The sequence below is a fragment of the Crinia signifera genome, chromosome 4 (genome assembly GCF_055691185.1).
Source record: "Crinia signifera chromosome 4, ASM5569118v1, whole genome shotgun sequence".
Lineage (NCBI taxonomy): Eukaryota > Metazoa > Chordata > Amphibia > Anura > Myobatrachidae > Crinia > Crinia signifera.
The window spans coordinates 151,517,484-151,538,805 of NC_139220.1; positions in this window are offsets into that span (position 1 = coordinate 151,517,484).

The following is a 21,322-nucleotide window of genomic DNA, read 5'->3' on the forward strand; positions in this document are numbered from 1 at the left end:
CCCCCCCCCCCCCAATTGTTAGGGGCTTGTCCGACTAATGAGGTCACCTGGACGCAGTGGGCAAGCCGTTACTTATGGCCATAACTCGCTAAAAGTGCAAAATTGCTGGTGCATTTCTGGGTTGTGGGCCCCCCTGGACTGCTGTGGCTGTGTGGCCTCTGGAGCAACACAGATTAACACTTATTTTCATATTCACATTCATCCCTATTGTGTGTTTTGTTTCAATGTAACTAATTTCCCACCTTCACCTCTCACTACTTTATCTCTTATTTTGCTATTTTTAGCAGCCTCTCTCACTACCCTATCCTCACTTTTTCACCATATATTTTCTTCACTCTTGTGGTGCCCTGGGGTCACTCAGTTGCTTCTTTTTGTGGTGCCCTGTACCCTATATTTGTACCCCCCCCCAAATGTTAGGGACTTGCCTGACTAATGAGGTCACCTGGACGCGGTGGGCAAGCCGTTACTTATGGCCCACACTATGTGGAGAAAGTCGCTCAAAAGTCAACATTTTATTGCAATGTTTATTATTAATAAATTGGGAGTTTGAATTGTGCACCTGCAACCTTGACTTTGTATGCAGTACTACTGAAAGGTCTCCGCATGGTCGCACCTCTCAATAGGTGTGCACCCCAGGATCCCACCCCAGTATATTATAATAGTTACTCGTACCATAGACTACAAAAAAATATATAGTGAAATAGTAGAATTAAATGAATGAATAAATATGATACACATTTGCTAGGTTAATACTTTTTCATACAAATAGATCATTGACAATTTTCTTTAGGTGTTTCTTCACCCAGTGCAGTCAAATAAAAAAAATACATTTTTTTTACTCTTGTTAAGATATAATCCAGATTGAAAATGTAAAAAAAAAAATAAGAGTCGAAATGATCATAAAAAATGATAAAGGCAAATGATGAGAAAAAACATCCACAGGCTGGTTAGTGCTGGGCAGTCATCCGGCTGGTTAGTGCCGGATGACTGCCCAGCAGTCGGGATTCCGACGGTCAGTTCTCAGTCAACGGAATCCTGACTGTTTAAATGCCCGACAGTCGGGATTCCTACTGACAGGGGATATTCTCCCTTGTGGGGGTCCATGACCCCCATAGAGGGAGAATAGAACCTGTAGTAAGCAAAGCGAGCCACCGAGCCTGCAGTGTGGCGAGTGGGGATTCTTTGCACTGACCCCCTTGTCAAATCAAAATTAGCACATTACTGTGAGCTACAGTAAATACTTCAACGACATTTAATGGGATTTCTCAAACTTTGTTTCACTGTCAACAAACAATGTCCAGCATAAAAAAATAATAATCATTCCTCAGTGAATTTGAATCATTATTACAGCACTTTTAGTTATTTTGCATCTGCATGAATAAGTTAGTTTTTTTTAACCAGAGGGTAGGGGTGGGGATCATAGTTTCTATCTTGGACTACTGTATATCAGGGGTAGCCAAAACAGTTCTAGAGAGCTTCTAATAGTTTATGTTTTCCATACCACTTAGCGGGTACACAGGTGTAGTCATTGCTGTTACATTTATAAATGTGCTGCATATAATCAAAGTATATGTAGTCTGGCGCTTGGTCAGGAACCTATAAATGTAAATGATTTGGTATCCTTGCAGAATTTCTAAAAGGAGGATGCTTTCCCTTTTAAATAACAATAACGCATAAAAAAAACATAGAAAAACTGCGTCAGGCAGACCAAAATGAACACATGATTTTATTCTGCTGCATATATTCCTTTTCTGACACATTCTACAGGTCCAAAGGTGGTCTGAAAAACATGAACTGTTGGTAGCTTTCGAGGACCTGGGTTGGCTATCCCCTAACTTAATCAATGTAAAAATAAATCAAAAGGAAAAATAATGTATTTCCATTTAGTGTACATCTGAAATACAGATTGCAATACACACCACCTCTATATTCCTGCATGCAGGCGTTGCACTGTGGACACATGCGATTTCTTCATTCTTTACCTCCACCTAAAGCTGGTCAATGATATAGAGAATGGCTTTTTTCACTTACTGTGTAGAACCTATGGTTAGAGGGATGGTACCTAACAAGTACTTGAAATTCTCTTTTCCTACAAGCGAGAGATAGTAATTTTTTCTCAGACCCAAAATGCTGTGATGTGATGTTTTCCAATAGTATAGAATTAACAATATAATATTTCATTTATTTTCTAAGGCTGCACATTGTTTTCTAGTGCACATTATTCAGGTATATATAATATTACAGGCGTAAATTACCAGTCATGCAATATATTAGACCGTTTTGAAGTAGGATACTGTCAATTTTCACTTATGAGTGATCAAGTTTAAAACATAGTTTTGTGTATATGAGTGTGTGTTTGTCCCAAAATATAAGATACACACATGAAAACAAAACATGGTTTCCAATTCAAATGGCCTTTAGTAATTCCAGTGCAAACTTGTCATTAAATTATGTGTAGAGCAAATGCATTATGCATGAATTTCATCAAGTGCCAGTTCAGGTTAGCAAACTGATATGGAACTTAACATATGACAATTATTTTAACAAATTCCAATATATGTGTTAAATATCTATTTAAACACTAAACTATATTATAATCAACATTTGCATTATTTGAAATATGCATTTTTAAGAAATATAGAAATACATCTGTAAATTTTAAATTGTCACACTATTTCAATAAATGATCTATAAGTCTATATTAATAGAAAAATGATAGCAATGTGCTTATATTATTTTTATGATCTTTGCATTATAATATATATCATAAATAATTATTCTGCAAATTACTTTTATATTTTGAAAAAAATACATTTATTGATAAAATGAGAAATGTATAATTTTTTACTTTTTTAGTACAAGTATGGTGATATGTAGTTCATTTTTAATAATTGAACATTGAAAAATAACAATAATACATGCATTTTAACAAAATAAATAATATTGAAACTTTAGTGCATTATCTGCATTGTTTTCCTATTTACTGTTAAATATGAGTGAGACATTAAGCACGGCTGCTCTTTTTAGTGGTTTAATTCTTATACTGTACATCTATGTACATTAATATACATAAGTTTTGGGTATGACCATGTATTTTTAATGGGATTGGAAAGTTACAGGTGATTAATACATTGACTTTTCCATAAATTACTCTGCAATCTTTAATGTATCAGCAGTTATACATTGTTTGTTTTTATTTACAAAAATGATCTGGAATTTAATATGATTTTAGTAAATATGCTTACTTAACAGAAATCTTAAATACTGCATCGCACAAGATATGATCCTGGCAGTTCCAAAGCTTCTAAAAGTAATTAATTAGCATTATTATAATTGGCTATGTACAGTGCTTCCTAGTACATTACATTCAGCAGCCAATTTGGATGCTTGAAAAAAGATATGAAGCCTTATACTATTTAATTAAACTTTTGTCATTTCTAGTTTGTTAAAATGAGGATAATTAAGGATAATGCATGCATTCCATGATCTGACAAGTAATGCACCAAGAGAAGAGAATGAGAGGATATGCAACTGTGATCAGTGTGTGCATTAAACAGAGTCTTAATAACTAAGCCAGTTTAAATTATTTCAGATATTTTTATTCTGTCTGACGTAATACCATAGCATTTATGTTATAATTATAACCTGCTTCATTTAAAACTGCCATTCTAGTTAAATATTACAGTCAATTTGTAAAATGACATAATTTTACATCTGCATAGGTCACTATTAAACAAATTATTCACTGAAATTACTCTACCATTTACAGTGAGTGTCAGTTTTACTAGAAATCAAGAAAACCTCAAATTATATATTAGTTCTTACCATTTTTAATACAATTAAATAATAATGAATATTACATGAAATATTTAATTACAGCAAAAAAATAAAAAAAGTTTGTTCCCTTAGGTTATGTAATAAGTGCCGCTAATATTTGCACATTAGCCTGTCTCTAATTATACTGTAATAGACATAGAGGGGTCATGCATATATTTGACAGTATGTATCATAACAAGTGTCATTGGACACCAGACTACCATTGACTGAAGGTCAAAATACAGACTACCATTGACTGAAGGTCAAAATACAGACATTCATTATGTGCCGACATGGTCAAAATTATGACAATGTCAAAATACGGCCACTTAAAATAACGACAGGTCAAAACGTTGACATGAGGTTTTCATGATTTTTTCTTTGAAACCCACTTGTTCAGACTTTACCATCCCAGTAGACATGGAGGGGGAATAATAATATACTGTGCTGAGTGTGGCATGGCGTGTGCAGCCATGGCGTGTGCAGCCGGCCATGCGGGGGTACACAATACACTTATAAGGTGTCCATGTGGACCTATGTCGATGAAAGCCACCCAAATTAAGTAAAAAAAGTCTACTTTTTGACCTATCGACATTTAAGTTTCTGCATTTTGACCATGTCAGCATTTTAAATATCGGCATTTTGACAATGTCAGTTTTTTGACCTTGCCGATTATTTGACCATCAGTCAATGGATGTTGGCATTTTGCGCATCAAGATTTTATAAGTAGGTAAATCATACTGAACCAATAAGACAAATAAAATGAAAATACTGTAATAAGACAGGTTTTATTACATTATTCCGAAAATGGGCCTCAATGTTTATAAAATGAATTTTATGAGGTGATGTTTTTGGAAAAGCCCTCCTACTTCATGTTTTGAATTGTGGATCACTAAATCTGTGCTGACATACTGTAGAACATTTTTGACTTTCATATAATTGTCAAAAAATAAACATTGCTATAAGCTTGTTAAAGATTTCATAAATAGTCTGTACTTGGTTAATTTTATTAACCAAATTCATCACTGAATTCAAGTACTTTCCCTAGGTAACACTAGTCATAAAGATAAAACACTTAAAAATGCACTAACAAATGCAACCATTTACCCATTTGCAAAGATTTGAGATCCGGTGGAATAAACAAAACTGATTTTGCAATATCTGACCCCTATAAAGAATAGAATGTACAGTGATGTCATTTAACTGGTTGATTACATGGGCACTTTCTGATCACAATACACCTGAAAGCTCAAAACATCTGTAAGTTAAAAATGTATACAGTATAGTACTTCAAATGAGAAAGGAGTAGTTAACCTGGAGTATAGCAGCTGATAAGGCAAGAGCTAACTGCAGACAGATATGGTTACTGCTGATGATGAACTCAGCCAAGTAATGGTTAACTGCTGGACGCAATCAGTGTTCTGAGCAGAGTGCTAACTGAATAATTGTAAGGCTGCATCTACACATAGTCCAGTTCAGCGTAACTTAAGGCACCACAAGGAGCCTTCAAACAGGCTCCTATGTGTCCGTCTGCACATATGCGGTTTCCGCACAGCTGCTGGATCCTACCCCAGCATGCTGCGGTTGGATTGGATGGTGGTATGACTGCCTTTCAATGTGAAAACATACATATTGATTTAGGTGTTCACACAGTATGGCACTGCTGCATTGTTTGCTCCCCTCCTCTCCTCCCTTCCCTGGGAACCTGGGCATCGGGGGCTTGCAGCGTGGTCTAGGTCCTCTTCTCAACAGCAGGGGTAGTGACAGCAGCAGTCTGGGTTCCTAGCATTTGTGGTCCAGGCCCCCCTCATTGGCATCATAGGTGGTCTGGGTCTCCCACATCTGACGGTGGCAGTGGAGAAAGGAATAAAAATGGCAGCGGCCAGCCAATCACTGCTCACCATGTCATCTTCTCGCCCCTTGAGCTGGCTATACTAGCCAGCTTGAGACAGGGAGTAGGCAGTCCATTGACAGAGAAGGAACAGGGAAGGGCTCCTGAAGACCAAGTCCTGGGAGACCAACCCTTAAGGTGAAGAACACAGATGAATACCCTAAAGCCCTGGAAGCCATGCAAAAGAGCTTAAAAGGCCACCACCCCATGTGAAGACACCATATAAGTCCTGGGAAGGGTGGGCCCCCTGGGTGAAGGAAGAAGCAGCTCTTTAATAAAATATTTTTAAATCCCTGTTTTTTTATGTTTTCTTTTCATAGGGGCTATAGGTACCAGCTGGCCTTTATCGCCCCACCTCCCCAAAAGTTCCCGGACTGGGCTGACTATTTAGGGTTGGTTATGCTTTGGTTATGGTCCCTGTCAAGCATGTCCCCTAGCTATGGTATTACACACCTGCTAGTGTAGCTTGGTGCTGGTTCCTAAAATACTGGGGACCTTCACTTATTTTGTCCCCCATATTTTTTGAAATAGGGCTCCCTCAAGAGCCTGATGCTGGTCCCTAAAATACAGATGGACCCCCATTCATTTTGTCCCCCATATTATGGGAACCTGCTGTTCCTCAAAATATGGGGGACTCTCACTCATTTTGACCCCATATTTTGGGAACCAGGGCCAGCTCCAAAAGACCAGTGCTGGTTCTTAAAATATGGGGAACCCCTACTCATTTTGTTCCTGCCAAAAACTGCATCCTGCCAAACATGATGTGTGTGGGCATCCTTCTAAACCGGATCCTACAGTATTCAACTGCGTCCTGTCAAAAGGCAATGTGTAGTTGCAAGAAACTGAGTTCTGAACAGTGCGCCGACCAAATGAATGTAAGGCTGCTTTTACACAGGTCCTGTTCAACTGCGTCCTGCTAAAAGGTAGTGTGTAGATTCAGCCTAACTGCAGGGAAACAGAGTGACTATGCCACAGGCTGCAAAAAAACAGGGAAGATAGAAACAAATTGGTTAAGCTGCAACTTAATTACAGGTTCAGGATTACAAGAAATAGATAGCCATAGACTTGTGATTACAGATATGTCTGGAATGAATGTACTAAGTTTTAGTAGATGATTACAAAAGCTGGATGTACATAGAACCAAAGCTTGAACTGGCTGTAATATAAAAGACACTTGGCTGGAGACAGGACATAGACCAGGACTGCAAACAGGATAACATGTACAGTACAAGGTGGGATTCAATAGGGCATGGGTGTATGACTGGCAGGAGAACACACTGAGACTGGATAACTGATACAATGTAGGATACAACAGGGCATGGGTGCAGGACTGGCAGGACATGTATTGTTTTATGTATCTGTGCAGATTATATACTGTCATGATACAGTGTCTGAGAAACACATTCTTACATTCTAAGGGTTTCTCTAGGCTTGCTATGAAGTGCTATACAAGGTCATAGTGCGGTAAACAGATTACCAAGGCCCTGGTGTTCAGATGGCATCTTCTGCGATCATCTAACAGCGCTGATGATGTCACACAGGTTTATACTGTTTGACTGCATTCCACTATCTCCTACAGCGCTGATCATGTCACACTGGCCCACACCACTTTGTTACATTCCACTACCTCGAACAGCACTCTGCTGAACCCATTTTCATTGTTAAAGTCACAGGTCGCAGCCACGCTTCCAGCACGCAGAGTTTCCTTCCAATTCCAAACATGGGTGCCACCATCTTTTCTGCAGTCACATGACATTCAGCAGCCAACCTGGGAAAGACAAAGAAGGATGAACCATGTAATGCAACTACAGCTGCTGTAATGGGAGAGTGTAAAACTCCCTATATAACGAGGTAAAGACAAAAAAGAAAATACAGCACTGGGGTTTGACTAAAGGAGATGATTCTGACAACTTGTATAAGTGTTACATAAACATTTATTAAATAGCAATCACATATATAAACAAATATATAGATAATTCTCTAGAGATTTTTTTTTTAAAATATATACATAGAATGTATGAAAGATATAAATAAAGGTCTACTTTGATATGATTTATCTCCAGCCAATGAACAACACATTATCCCTATAAGGATGCTGAGAGAGATTCTTGTAATCATCAGTGCAATATTGTCTACTGCCTAGTAGCATCTTAGGACCTTCTCCTGTGATATTCAGTCTCCAAACCAGTGTTTAAACATCATCATCTCAGCATGACTCCCAACAGTTTATGCTCTATTGGTCCCAGATGATCTCCTGTGTCTTCTATTGGTTTCTCGGCTAATATGCTGCAGGATCCCAAACATCACCATCGACTCACCATAGATAGTCCATAGGTTTCAGCCAACCTCCAAAACTCTCTAGCTTCCAAGTTATTCCAAGTGGGTTCCCAAACATCCCGATCAAACCAACATTGGGTCACCATCAATACTCCATCAATACTCCATCAGTTGCAGCTGACTAATTGTGTTTCCTGTAAGCTTCCTATCTTCTCCTGCAGTCTATATAAATTATCCCAAGTATCCCCTCTCATCATCAGTTCAACATCGGATCACCTCTGTCTCCAGCCTTAACTACTCTCTACCTGCTTGCTTATACCAAAGTTCCACCTGCTTCTACTAGTCACCATTCTGCAAACTCCATCAATATCACCATTAGTGCACAAAATATCATAAAGCTGTCATCATAAGTGAACTCCCATTGTACCTGTGTTAGTGGGACTTACCTGAGCTCCCATACTCACCTGCTGTGTTCTTCATCATATCCAACATACCATCAATGTTCATCATCGAAGTCTCCTAGATCTGCATTCCTGTATTATTTGCTAATAGCATTCCTTCGGTTCCAGATGGATCCAGTTCATTTGTTGGTTCCAGCCAACTCTTGCCTGCACCTGTTTCCAGTCCAATCAAGAGACTTTCCTTCCCATTGTCATATACGTTTACTGTTACACTTATACACTACTCACCTTATTAATACTCCAGTTCTTTTAGCCACAACTTCTGATCCTGGTGATTGGCTGCTACATTATCTCTCTCCACTTTATCAATTTTAAAGGCTTAGTACATCTGATCCAGAGACTGTTAGGAGTTATGAGAACCTGTTATGGGCTTCTATTCCATTTTACCTTTGATTTCTGGCTCTTCAATCTTAAGGACAACTAATGAATGTCACCAAAGCTGTTATCTCCGTTTTTTGTAGTTTTCATTCACTTTCCATTTTGCCTTGATTCCATATGATTGATCTGTATATGACAATAGGGTACTTGTGTAGTTTCACGGCGTCAGGCGTCTGAGTCCCCTTGCGGGCTCGCTTCACTCGCCCACGCTGCGGGCTTGGTGGCTCGCTACGCTATCTAAAATCAACTCCATGCCAACATGGATAGTGGGGGTATGAACTGGAGTTAAGTTAGTTTATTTTAGATAGTTGTGGCGAGCGTAGAACCCGGAAGTAGTAAGGCGCCATGCTGGCGCCGTGAAACTACACAAGTACCGACAATAGAGATATGGAACCAAATGTAGTAGGATGTGAGAATCAGAAAGTGAGAGATTTTGGGAGAGTTTTCCCATTTTTTTTAAAGCGCCATTCATTTACATGGAATCAATCTGTTTTTCAGTGTAAATGATTGCCGCTTTACAAAAAATGGAAACATTCTCCCAAAACCTCTCACTTTCTGATTATCACACCCTTTTACATTTGGCCCATGACCTCCTACTTTTTTTCTGAAAAACTTAACTTCCACTTAGCTGGACTGCTTTTTAAAGATGACTCACTTAACATCTAATACTGGATCCCTTGTTTTTCACCCATGGTCCTAAAAAATCCATTATAATATTTGCACTTTTCTAAATGTGTTTAAGAACTTATGTATGTTGCAGCATCTGTTTTTTTTTGTTTATGTGCTCTATTGTGTATATTACTAAACCAATATCACTATGTTTAAGTATATGTGTGATCTATAAATTATTCAGAATATGGAAGTGTATTTAATGATGATGCTGTGCTGTTATTTTTAAAATGTATTGCAAATGCCAGCCCACCATCATATGTACCATACAAAATATTATTATCACTGCTTATTAATATATCAACAACCCTCATTCATTCTACACACAGATATATCCAAATATTTAAGGGAATATGCTTGTCTTATGGACAAAAAAATGTTTATAACAGCTTCAAATCTAACATGCCAATGCTATCACTGGAGCTGTAAGGACAGCTATAGCCACGGAAAATGAATGTGTCCCAAACATGTTATATCATATATTTTTAAGCTATATGATGCATGAAAATAATCCCAATTTGATATTTTGGAAAGGTGTAGCATCCATATGGGCTAACCAAGCATCAATTCTAGGATGCCTAATAGAATAGGGGAGCACAATCCAGCTACCCATATCAAATTGGTAAATGTTTGACCTATACAAAACAAGAAGTCAATGCCGGGTGTAATTCACCTAAATCTATATCTCTCTGCCCATGTTACTTTTGCTCTACCTGCAGTTTTGCTGATTAAAGTAAGAGCTTACGTCAAAGGCCCTCCATGAAAACACCTGTGCACACCTGTGTTACTGTATTCCTGACATTCCCAGAAGACAGATGTATACCAACTTCCTGTCACTCAGCTTGCGATCAGAAAAGAAGCTGATTTTTTTTTCACTGAATGGCCGTGTGCATGCACACTATGATCCATTCACATGTGTAAAGGATTATTAATTGTCCACCTTGCTAAATTGGATGGCTGCAATCAAGTCTGACTAACCCCCTGTGATGTGCCTGAATTCAGAGCAGGGCCCAAAGTTGATATTGAAAAATTAAGGTTTAGTAATATTTATACTCATAGATGGTTAAATGGAACTTTTTTTATCAAACATTGAAAACAGGTATTTGATTCTGCACAATGAACAGTTTGATTACCAGTGAAGTTAGTGCGGATAGTGCCTTTAGTACATATACTGAGCTTGAAGAATACAACACTGCGTATAAGATTGTAGATAACATTGAACTGGGAAGCCAAACTCATCATACTGCAGACTAGAACGTAGCAGGCAGGATACTGTAAAGGTTGTACTAGCAAAAAGCAGTGGCCATGAAAGACGTATATACAATTGCTATAAGATTCTTGGCCTGCTGCTGATACTTGTGTCATGTGCATGAGATCTGGACTTAAATTGGTTGAAAGGTGGCCACCTGATTTCAGGCAAGGTGGCAGGTGCCCATGATCCAGTTCTCAGCAGCTACACATGAAGTTAACAAACATTGGGGCAGATGTATTAAGCCTTAACAAGAGATAAATGCAAGTGTGATAAGGAGAGATAAACATCCAGCCAATCACCTGCCAACTGTCATGTTACAGGCTGTGTTTGAAAGAAGTCAGTAAGGAGCTGATTGGCTGGACGTTTATCTCTCCTTATCACACTTGAATTTATCTCTTGATAAGGCTTAATACATCTGCCCCAATCTAATCTGAAAGTCGGACCTAATGTCCTCTGAGCTCTTCCGGCAGCTCCCCGGGAGAGCTCACTACGATTTGGCACTTGATGTGCCATTTTTCACATGGGATAAATTGCATGCGATTTATCCCATGTAAATTCCCGGGGAGCTGCAGGGGGTCTGGAGTCCGAGCTGGATGGGGTCCAGGGCGGTCAGGAGTCTCCACAGTGTCCGGCTGGATGGTCACTGCGGAGACCGTGCGGTCAGCGGCGGCAGTGTTTTGAAAACAATTCAAACTATAGGCTGGCCGGTGAGAGAGGATGCGCTCTCAACCAATCAGCGACCTCGTTGATGATTGGCTGGGAGCGCTCTCTCCCTCAGCCAATCAGCGGCAGGCCTATCGTTTGAATTGTTTTCAAAACACTGCTGCCGCTGACCAGCGCAGTGTTTCTGCAAAGCCGCCCCGGACCGTGCACTTACCGCCCACCCCGCCACCCCACTACCACTACAGACTAGGTCCCAAGTCGGGTGGTCGGACGTGCAGCAGGTCCGACCACCCGACGCAGATCCAATACGCACGGGACCGCGCATCGGATCTGAGGGGGCATCAAAACTAGCTGATTTTGGTCCGATTTCGGCCAGATCCGACTGATCTGGCCGAAATCGGACCAAAATCGGCTAGTGTATGGGCGGCTTAACTTAGATGTGAAAATACAGGTGATAATAATAGACAGTCTCCTTTGTGCACCATCCCTGAGGTGGGCATCATAACTTTCTTCACTGCTCTAGCTTGTGCTTTATGCAAGCCATGGTCCTCTGTAACAGAGGGGCCCCGCCCTGGATGTATTTTTAGAAAGCAAACCACACCATTATATGTAAAATGGGCAGAACACAGATTGGAGTCAATGGCCACTCCGTAGACTGTAAGCTCTTCCCATTCACACTTGCAAGATCCGCTGTATTTGTTGTTTTTATGGTAGTAGCAAATACGTGAATGGAAGACCCTCATTAGCAACAGGTAATTTTGATTGCTGCAGTTTTGTTAATTAATTGGGGAGGGGAAATGCATCAGTGCTGCTGAAACATTGGAAATGAAAGCAAGGGGAGTATGTGTGTGGATACTTCTGGGGTATTGACAGTAAAGGCATAGAGGGGAGTGGTGTTGGTGCTGCTGGGTGTGTAGTTAATTTGGAAATGGATGTGTATAGGTGCTGCTGGGGTGTTGGTCAAGAATGTGGGTTATGTGGAGTGTGTGTGTGTAAGTATTGCTAGGATGTAGGGGTTTGGTGTCTTGGTATGAATTGATGCCCATAGTTTAACTTACTGTTATGGCATAGAACATGTCCTGACAGTTTAGTAATGCACTGCCACGAAGTAACAGTACATTGTGCTTCTCAAAAAACAGTTGTGCTAATCCTCTTTACCTAAAAAGTCCCTTATAGCATAGATTTTTTTTCCCATACACAAAGAAGGGCAATTTTGAAACTCACTGCTGGAGGGTTATGGTACCTCCTTGATTGATGCCCCACAATAGACCACTGCATTTAAAAGCCATTTTCAACAAATGCAGGTAGGTCATCCTCAAAATGCTGCTGCAGACAATAAACCAACTACAACAAAAATAACCAAAACATCAGTAACAGTGCCACTTACTGAACACCATCACCATAACTATTTAGCGAATGAGAAACCAATGAGCCACAGCAGTTTTAATAAGGGACTAGTAGTTAGGCGGAAGGAACAGAAAATGTCTGGGAATAGGTAGGAAGTGTACTGAAGCATATGAAGAGGTGTGGAATGGAACCCACAAGAGGAGGAGGCCCAAGTATGAAAAACACAGTGGATCACACATTGCTGGATAAGAACTCTACTAAAGAGGGTTCTTGAACCTGCCTGGTAGAGGATAGCAAACCAATGATCACATGCTAATTAATAGGATATTGGGAGTTGGAAGAAAGCCGGGGGCTTTGCATGAAATTAACATTCATGTATGCTTTTTTTTTTTTGGGGGGGGGGGGGGGGAGCATTCTCACTGACATTTTATAGTGATTTACATTGATTCACAATTTTGAGTTCTGAGGGGGCGGGGAGTGTCATATTGGGAGGTATGATTTATGAGGTTGCTTTTGGTTGATTTTGGGACATTGTTAATTGATTTAAAGCTGATCTTAAACAATGTTGGGCTTCTAGGGCTAAAACACACATTTACTGACAGATAAGAACCACTTGGCCCATCTAGTCTGCCCCTTTTTTTAAACATGTTACCTCAAACCATATTTGATCCTTATTTTTTTGTAAGGATATCAATATGCCTATCCCAAGCATGTTTAAATTGTACTACTGTATTTGCGTCTGCCACCTCAGATGGTAGGCTATTCCACTTATCTACTACTCTTTCTGTGAAGTAATTCTTCCTCACATTTCCCCTGTATCTTCCTCCCTCTAGTTTCAGTGCATGTCCTCGTGTTCTGTTGCTCCTCTTCCTGTGAAGAATGTCTCCCACCTGTACCTTGTTAAAACCCTTGATATATTTGAAAGTTTCTATCATGTCCCCCCTTTCCCTTCTCTGCTCTAAAGTATACATATTAAGATCTTTTAGTCTTTCCTGGTACGTTTTGTGATGTAGGCCATGCATCATTTTAGTTGCTCTTCTTTGTATTGCTATATAAAATTTTCATTGATTTTAAATGTGTGTGTTCTACTCTTTGAAGCATACCTCACAATTTTTTATGTCCTATTATAGTGCCTTCCCAAAAAAGGAAGTGCCGCACATGGAGAGGGCATGACCCCATTTTCATCACTTCAGGGGTGTGCCCACACCCAGAGCAACCCCCAGCTCCTCATCTTGCATCAATTTAGTTATCACCGGCTGCTTTGTAGAGCAGAGCCAATGTGGTAATCAACATTCCCAACTGTACCCACCCAGCCTGCAACCTGTGGGTGGGACAGTGTACAATTATCAGGATATTCTTGCTGTAATCAGGACAGTTGAGAGGTAGAAGTCCAATATTGATTAAGATCAATTGTATAAATTGTTTAACATCAATCAATTAAAAAAATGCCCCTTGCATGAATCCAATTTACTATAGTAATGTGTGCCAATATTTGAAGGGACATATTTGCTTATCATGATTAAATGCATATTGGCCTGATGCTGTCAGTGTCATTAACTATTATGGCTAATGTACAGAGTGGCTGCAACCATTAGTAAACACTCTTGATGAAGAACCAAGGAGTGTACCAGCGCTAGCTGTATATTATACGATAAAAAATGAACGGTTTCTTCTAAAAAAAAACAACCCAATTTTTAATTAAACAATAAACAATACATATTTAAAACATATGGAATTCATAATAAAAATTAATGAAAAAAATCTAAATTAAATTTATATAGGGCACATTACCACTGGATACATATAGATTGAGTACTGTTGAGGGAAAGGACTCAGATTTCTTCAATACCAAATAAGGGACAGGTTTGTTTACCAGGTAGCCGACATTATCTCAATAGGAATAATGGAGTGGATGGTAAAAGTCCCACATATACAGGTAAAGGGTAAACCTGGATGAACATGCAGTTCTGTAGCTGCTTCGGAACAGCCTCCGGATGATGGTGGTAGGTTTCCTTTCCGAAATAGCAGAGTCCAAAAAGAGTCTTTAGAATATATTCTTTCCTCCCCCAGGGGTATATTGTGCAGATAGTGGCTCAGGCTCAATGTGTTTCTCTGGGATCAGCCTCCCAGCTTCATCAGGAGCAGAATGAGCATTTGGTGCAGCAAGGGGTTTAAATACCTTCCACATTAATTGCATAACCCTTAACAGCTGTACAGGTATGAAAAATATAGAAGAAACTGTTCATAAATATAAATGTATCTAAAAAGGAAAATTGAAGGGAAGTCTACATGTCAATTAAAGCGCTAAAGTACCTATCTAAAACACTTTCTTGTGTCAAAAAATATATTGGGATCAAACCTATTCCGTGTGGATGATTCGTGAGTGTAAATCATCACAACACCAGACGCACTTTATGGTGGACTGAATTTGCTTAAAAGTGCTCACACCTCCATAGGGGTGTGAGCAATTTTAAGCGAATACAGCCCAGCGAAGGATGTGAGATTGACTTAATTCAGGTGCCATTTTTAGCATTTAAACACATGAAAACGGTACCCGAATTGCACCTCCCAGCCTTTGGAGCCAAGAGTATCGACCCCATTGTATGAAGGGAATAATTAATCTGTGACCGATCCCCATGTGATCTATACTGCGGTCACCCCACTGCGCATCCAGCACACAACCCTTAAGTGTATAGGGTGCAGTGGATGGAGGAACACGATCAAAGGCAGGAGGGAAATCCCCAGTCCATCTCACCTTTCAAGAGGCAATGCCTGTTCTCCTCATACATATCTGGACTGCAGTACAGTGTAGAGTGGAGAGACAGGAGACCATTCTCTGCTCTATGGAGAATCTGCATCTGGTTGCCATGGAAATTGCCTCTGGTCAAATGATCTCCCTGGTCCAATCACTGCTTCTCAATCTAAGCATGTGACTAGTGGTCACATACGGGGCTATTTTGGTTCACTCTTTCTGACAAATTCCTTCTTAGAAGGGCAAAAACTATGTGCACTGCCGTTGGGGCAGATGTAACTTGTGCAGATAATTAGATTTAGGTGGGGTTTTACTTCAAAGTAATATCTATATTGCAGTGTAAAAATAAAGCAGTCAGAATTTTCCCTGCACAGAAACAAAATAACTCACCCAATTCTAATTCTCTATGCACATGTTACATCTGCCCCCCTGCAGTGCACATGGTTTGTCCTTCTAAGAAAGAATTTGTCAAAAAGAGTGAAACAAAATAACCCCCATAGTGTGGACATTGATTTACCAGGTTTCTTAATGCCAGGCTGAGTGTATCATAGTGTAGCCAGGTCTGTTTTCCCCATATGTAACTATGGTAACCCACTTTTATTATGGTAGTACTATTGGATTGGAATGATCTATGCTTTATTTCATTTCTTTTCTGTGAATGATAAGTGTCACGAGTGCCTCTAGACAACCACAGCATATTTCTCCCTGCAAAGGGATTGAGAGCACCGGACCCAGATGACCCAGCAGGAGAGTGACAGGCAAATCCACTATATATATATAAATATATATATATATATATGTGTATTCTTATAGGAAACATCGTCTACTTTGTTTAAATAAATGCTTATATTTTTATACGTACCTTTTGACATTTTTTATCCATAATGAATTATATATCGTGTTTTTAGGTCCACTTCTATTAGATACTTTTTAATGGTTTCTTAACAAGTGCGGACCAGCACACATAGTATTTACTATTTTTGAGCAATCAGTCGCCGCATCTTCATTTATTGAATACATATATATATATATATATATATAGCAATGGGGAGGTAGTGGCACACACTCGGCTTTGATAAAGAAGGTTGACAGACACAAGGTGCTGTAGACAACGTTTCGGGGTTTTATTCCGTTTTCAAGTCAAGAACTTGACTTGAAAAGGTTCTTGACTTGAAAACGGAATAAAACCCCGAAACGTTGTCTACAGCACCTTGTGTCTGTCAACCTTCTTTATCAAAGCCGAGTGTGTGCCACTACCTCCCCATTGCTACCTATTTCCTTAGTGCAGCACCCCGGTACCTGAACAGCATCTTTGGAGTGCCCTCACCCTGTTGCCTATATATATATATATATATATATATATATATATATATATACGGAGAGCCCGGCACAACCTCCTCACGTGTAGTTGCCTCCTCACGTGTAGTTGCCTTGCACCAGCAGGGTAATGTAGAAGATAACGACGTGCAGCACTCCAATGACGATAGTCAGTTTAAAATAGTTTTCTTTATTAGCAACGTTTCAATATCCAATCAATATTTTTATCAGGTATAATACAACACAACTTCCCCACACCTTAAATACCCAGTGAAATAGGAGTATGCACAGCGGGTCCGTCTGCGGCAATCACGCTAGCGGCATCCCCCGTCAGCGTCACACGCTCACAGCATGCCCCCCGGCGCACACAAAGCAGAAACAAGTGTAGCCATCATAACCATGATGACCAATAACAACAATACAATAAAATTTAAAAACAAAACAAGAGGAGACGCATATTTACATCATACATATATTTTACAAGTCACATTGAAACATACAATCAGGACAAAAATACGATGCAAATACTTATTAATTCAATAATACTGACATTCCTGATTGCTCATTTAAGCCGTGCGGTGTTAAAGTGCCCAGACGGGCTATCCAGCGGGCTTCACATTTTAAAAGCAACAGTTTTCTGTTGCCTCCTCGCAAAGATACAGGAATGTTGTCACGCTCTTAGAAGCACCAGCTGGAGAGTGACGGAGGCTGGGTGCTTAAGTGCTTATGGTGGTTGCATCCACGACAGAAGGGAGTGAAACAAGGAGGATAAAATATAATGAATTTAATGAAGATATTGCAGACAGTGATAATGATGATAAAAACGGTATATGGCAAGTATGCAAATATAAAGTCAATTGTCCAGAAAGTATTATAATAGATGATGAAGCTTGACCCTTGAAGAATATTGCAATATAATTGAAGAGTGGAATAGAATATAAACCGGAGTAGTAATTAAGGGTTGCAGAAGGAATTGAGGATTGGATGACTTGAAGAACGAATGAAGATTGTATTGCAGATTGGATGATTGTATGAAGGTTGGAAGATTGGATGATGTGGATGAAGGTTGGATGATTGGATGAAGGTTGGATGATTGGATGAAGGTTGGATGATTGGATGAAGGTTGGATGATTGGATGATTGGGTGATGTGGATGATGATTTGAAGATTGGGTGATTGGTTGCGGATTGTAGGATTGGATGATTGGATGAGGATTTAAAGATTGGATGTTTGGATGATTGGGTGATGTGGATGATGATTTGAAGATAATAAATTAAGATAACTGGAGAAGAGGAATCCTTGCAGTTTATGGTCGTGGCTGCTGCCAGAGGTAACCTTTGGAAGTGACCGTTGGGAGAATAGCAAGGTGAGACCCCTTTGAGGATCTGACCTCGCTGTCCACATAGGCGGTAAGCAGAGTCCGGTGGTACTTGATGCAGTTAACGGCCAGCAGGATCTTCTCCAGGGGAAGCTCAGGATTGTAGTGGGAACTACAGAGCCAGGTGAGAGCGGAAGCTCAGGATTGTAGTGAGTACTACAGAGCCAGGTAGGAGCAATGATGCTACGGGATCGACATCATTGTACTGACTGCTGGAATAGCCTGAGCAGCCAGTACTTACCAGGTGAGCTGTGCTGGGATTGGTCAGGCAATCAGAGAGGGAGGCAGAGCCGTGCAGGAGAGGCTGGGAAGCCCTGATTGTATGCAGCTGCACAAGCACCGGCCTTTACACAGACACAGACCAGGCACAAACACACATGGCGACACGCTACTCATGTCCTGCATGGAGCTGGAGCACAATACACCAGTGTCACCACGCGATGACAACACGGCCACATGTACCCCAGTGGAGCCAGAGACATAGCAGAGGTGAGCGCCATGGTTTCTAGTGCACCTAGAGGGTCCAGGACTGGGCACAGTACAGGGGTCTTTAGGCAAGCGCCATGGTAGATGTGACAAATGTGATCCAACATTCTGTATCGAATAGTAGTTACATTGTGTCTAGCCATCAAGAAGTGTCTAGCTACGGGTTGATCACTATTGCCCTTGCTAAAGGCACCTCTGATGGCTGATTGGTGGGCTGCCATCCTGTCCTTAAAGGGACCTTCTGTTTTCCCTATATATGACAGCCCACATGGGCAGATAATTTGGTATACTGTATAACAAGTGTTACATGATAGTGTATGCCTAATATACATAGTCTTCCTAGTCAAGGGATGATTGAATTTGGGTCCTGGTAACATGAATTTACATGAAGTACAAATGCAGCGTACACATATATATATATATATATATATATATATATATATATACTTTCGAATGCTTCGCAATCAAGCAGGGACACTCACCAATTTAAAACTTAAATCAGCACAATTTAGTTGTACTTTTCAAATGGTAGTCGACGTTTCGACCCTCTGGGGGCCTTTGTCAAGACAGCACATCATACTAGGCACAGCAAGCAGGAAAAGTGATACTGACACATGCCTCCTGCCATCCATATATACCCCATTGATTGCCATAACACATTACACCTGGTGTGTCCGGAAGCTCATTGGATACTACCATGCATACTGCTATAAGGGCCTTTAATGACCACATTATTGTAAACTAGACTACTCACATCATAGATATACCACAGTAAATCAAAGAAACTTACATTAGCAGCAGAGTTACTTTGGGCCACCTGGAGCTCAATATTCAATCAGGAAAGTAGGATACACAGTCCGCTAGTATATATCCGGTCCTTGGAGCGCATGTCATGCTTTCCACTGGCTTCCGTGTTTCAGAGCAGTAATACTGAACTTAATACTAAATCCGAACCCAGATATCCAATGCGTTCCAGCATTATGCTGGCATGGATGCAAATCAACTTGCGGGCACATAGAAAAAATAGATTTACAATTTTCAGTGTAATATATTCAAGCCAGACAATATAAAGCCTAGCTAATTATACACTAAAGTGCTTAAGTGCATGGCATATCAATGTGCAATATAGGCAGCAATATTTTTTCATAAAAATATACATAAAGACATAATTAAAGGAAACTTATATTAGAAAATAAAGGAAACTTAATAGTATTATCATGTCTGATGTATCGGATATATCAAAAGACCCAAAGCAGTGCAAAAACATCAATGTTGAAAGACCATGTTCCCCCCATTTAAGAGAGGGAACATGGTCAATAGGTTTGTAGCGCAGTGTAGCCATGGTGTGTTGGGCTTCTTTGAAATGGCGTGCGACCGGTTGGTCACACTCCTTGCCTTCGATGTAATGCCGGATGGCTGAGCGGTGTTGCGTCGCTCTTTCTTTAAAACAACATATGGTCTTTCCTACGTAGAGCAACCCACATGGGCATCTGATAATATACACAATGAATTTACTGCTCCATGATAGAATGTGTTTGAGTGGGATCCTTTGTCCCGAATGGGGATGCATGTTCCTCCTCTTAAACAGGGGGGGGGGGATCGACACAAAAAGCTATTACAAATGGAGGCCAGATGGATCCACCGGTTGAATTCGGTGTCCCCTGCTGGCCTGAATGAACAATTATCCTTTGCCAGCTTCCTTTAAATATTACTCTTCCCTCTTCCTTAAGCATTTCTGCTGGTTGTCTTTCTGGTTCTAATTTGTGTCTTATATCTGCCTAGCTATATCTATGTTATTTCAGCCTATGTCTTTGTTTGCCCGTCTCCATGGAGCCTACATTTAACTACTTTTTTTTAATTGTAATAATCTTATCTGTTGCCAGGTATTAACATTGTAGCCATGATAAGTTTTTTATCACATATTTTTAATCACTTATTGTATATTTTTCTTCACTGTGCCTACTGACACTGTTCTTTCTCCATGCAGCTGTCTCCAGGGGGCGGGGAGTGGACGTTACACATCAGTTGCGGCAGTTCACAGGGTTTCCTGCTTATCCAACTGGTTTTCTAAGGAACCGCTCAGGCCCAGAGATTGTTGTTACAGTTGCTTGGCAACCACGGAGAGCTGCGCTGTCACGCTGTGGCATGTGACGTCACCGCCGATACCTGGAAGTAGCTTCTCTACTCTGACCTACACGGATGGACCAGAGGTATATATGTAAGTATTGTCTTATCTTTCTGTATTCCTGATGAAAATCATGTTTAGTGTGATTGAAACGTTGAAATAAAGTGTTACCTGTTTAAGGTGCTTTTGTTGAAATCCGTGGAGTGCCAACCATATCCCCAGCCTATATCTGCAGAGGGTAGTCCGCGGCACTGGGGTCTTTGGAAATAAACAGCTAACGCTTGCCTATAGGGTTAACATTTCAGCCTTTATTCAGGCTTTTATCAAAACAGCATACATGATTAGTGAGTTTGAACACTCACCTTTTAAGATGTGCCGACTCAAAAACAGGTGCATAGGCAGCAGGGCACTTCCGGGCGCTCAGACGAGATGCCTGTACATGACATCACTGTTTCATGTATGCTGTTTTGATAAAAGCCTGAATAAAGAGGCAAGTGTCAGTCGTATATTT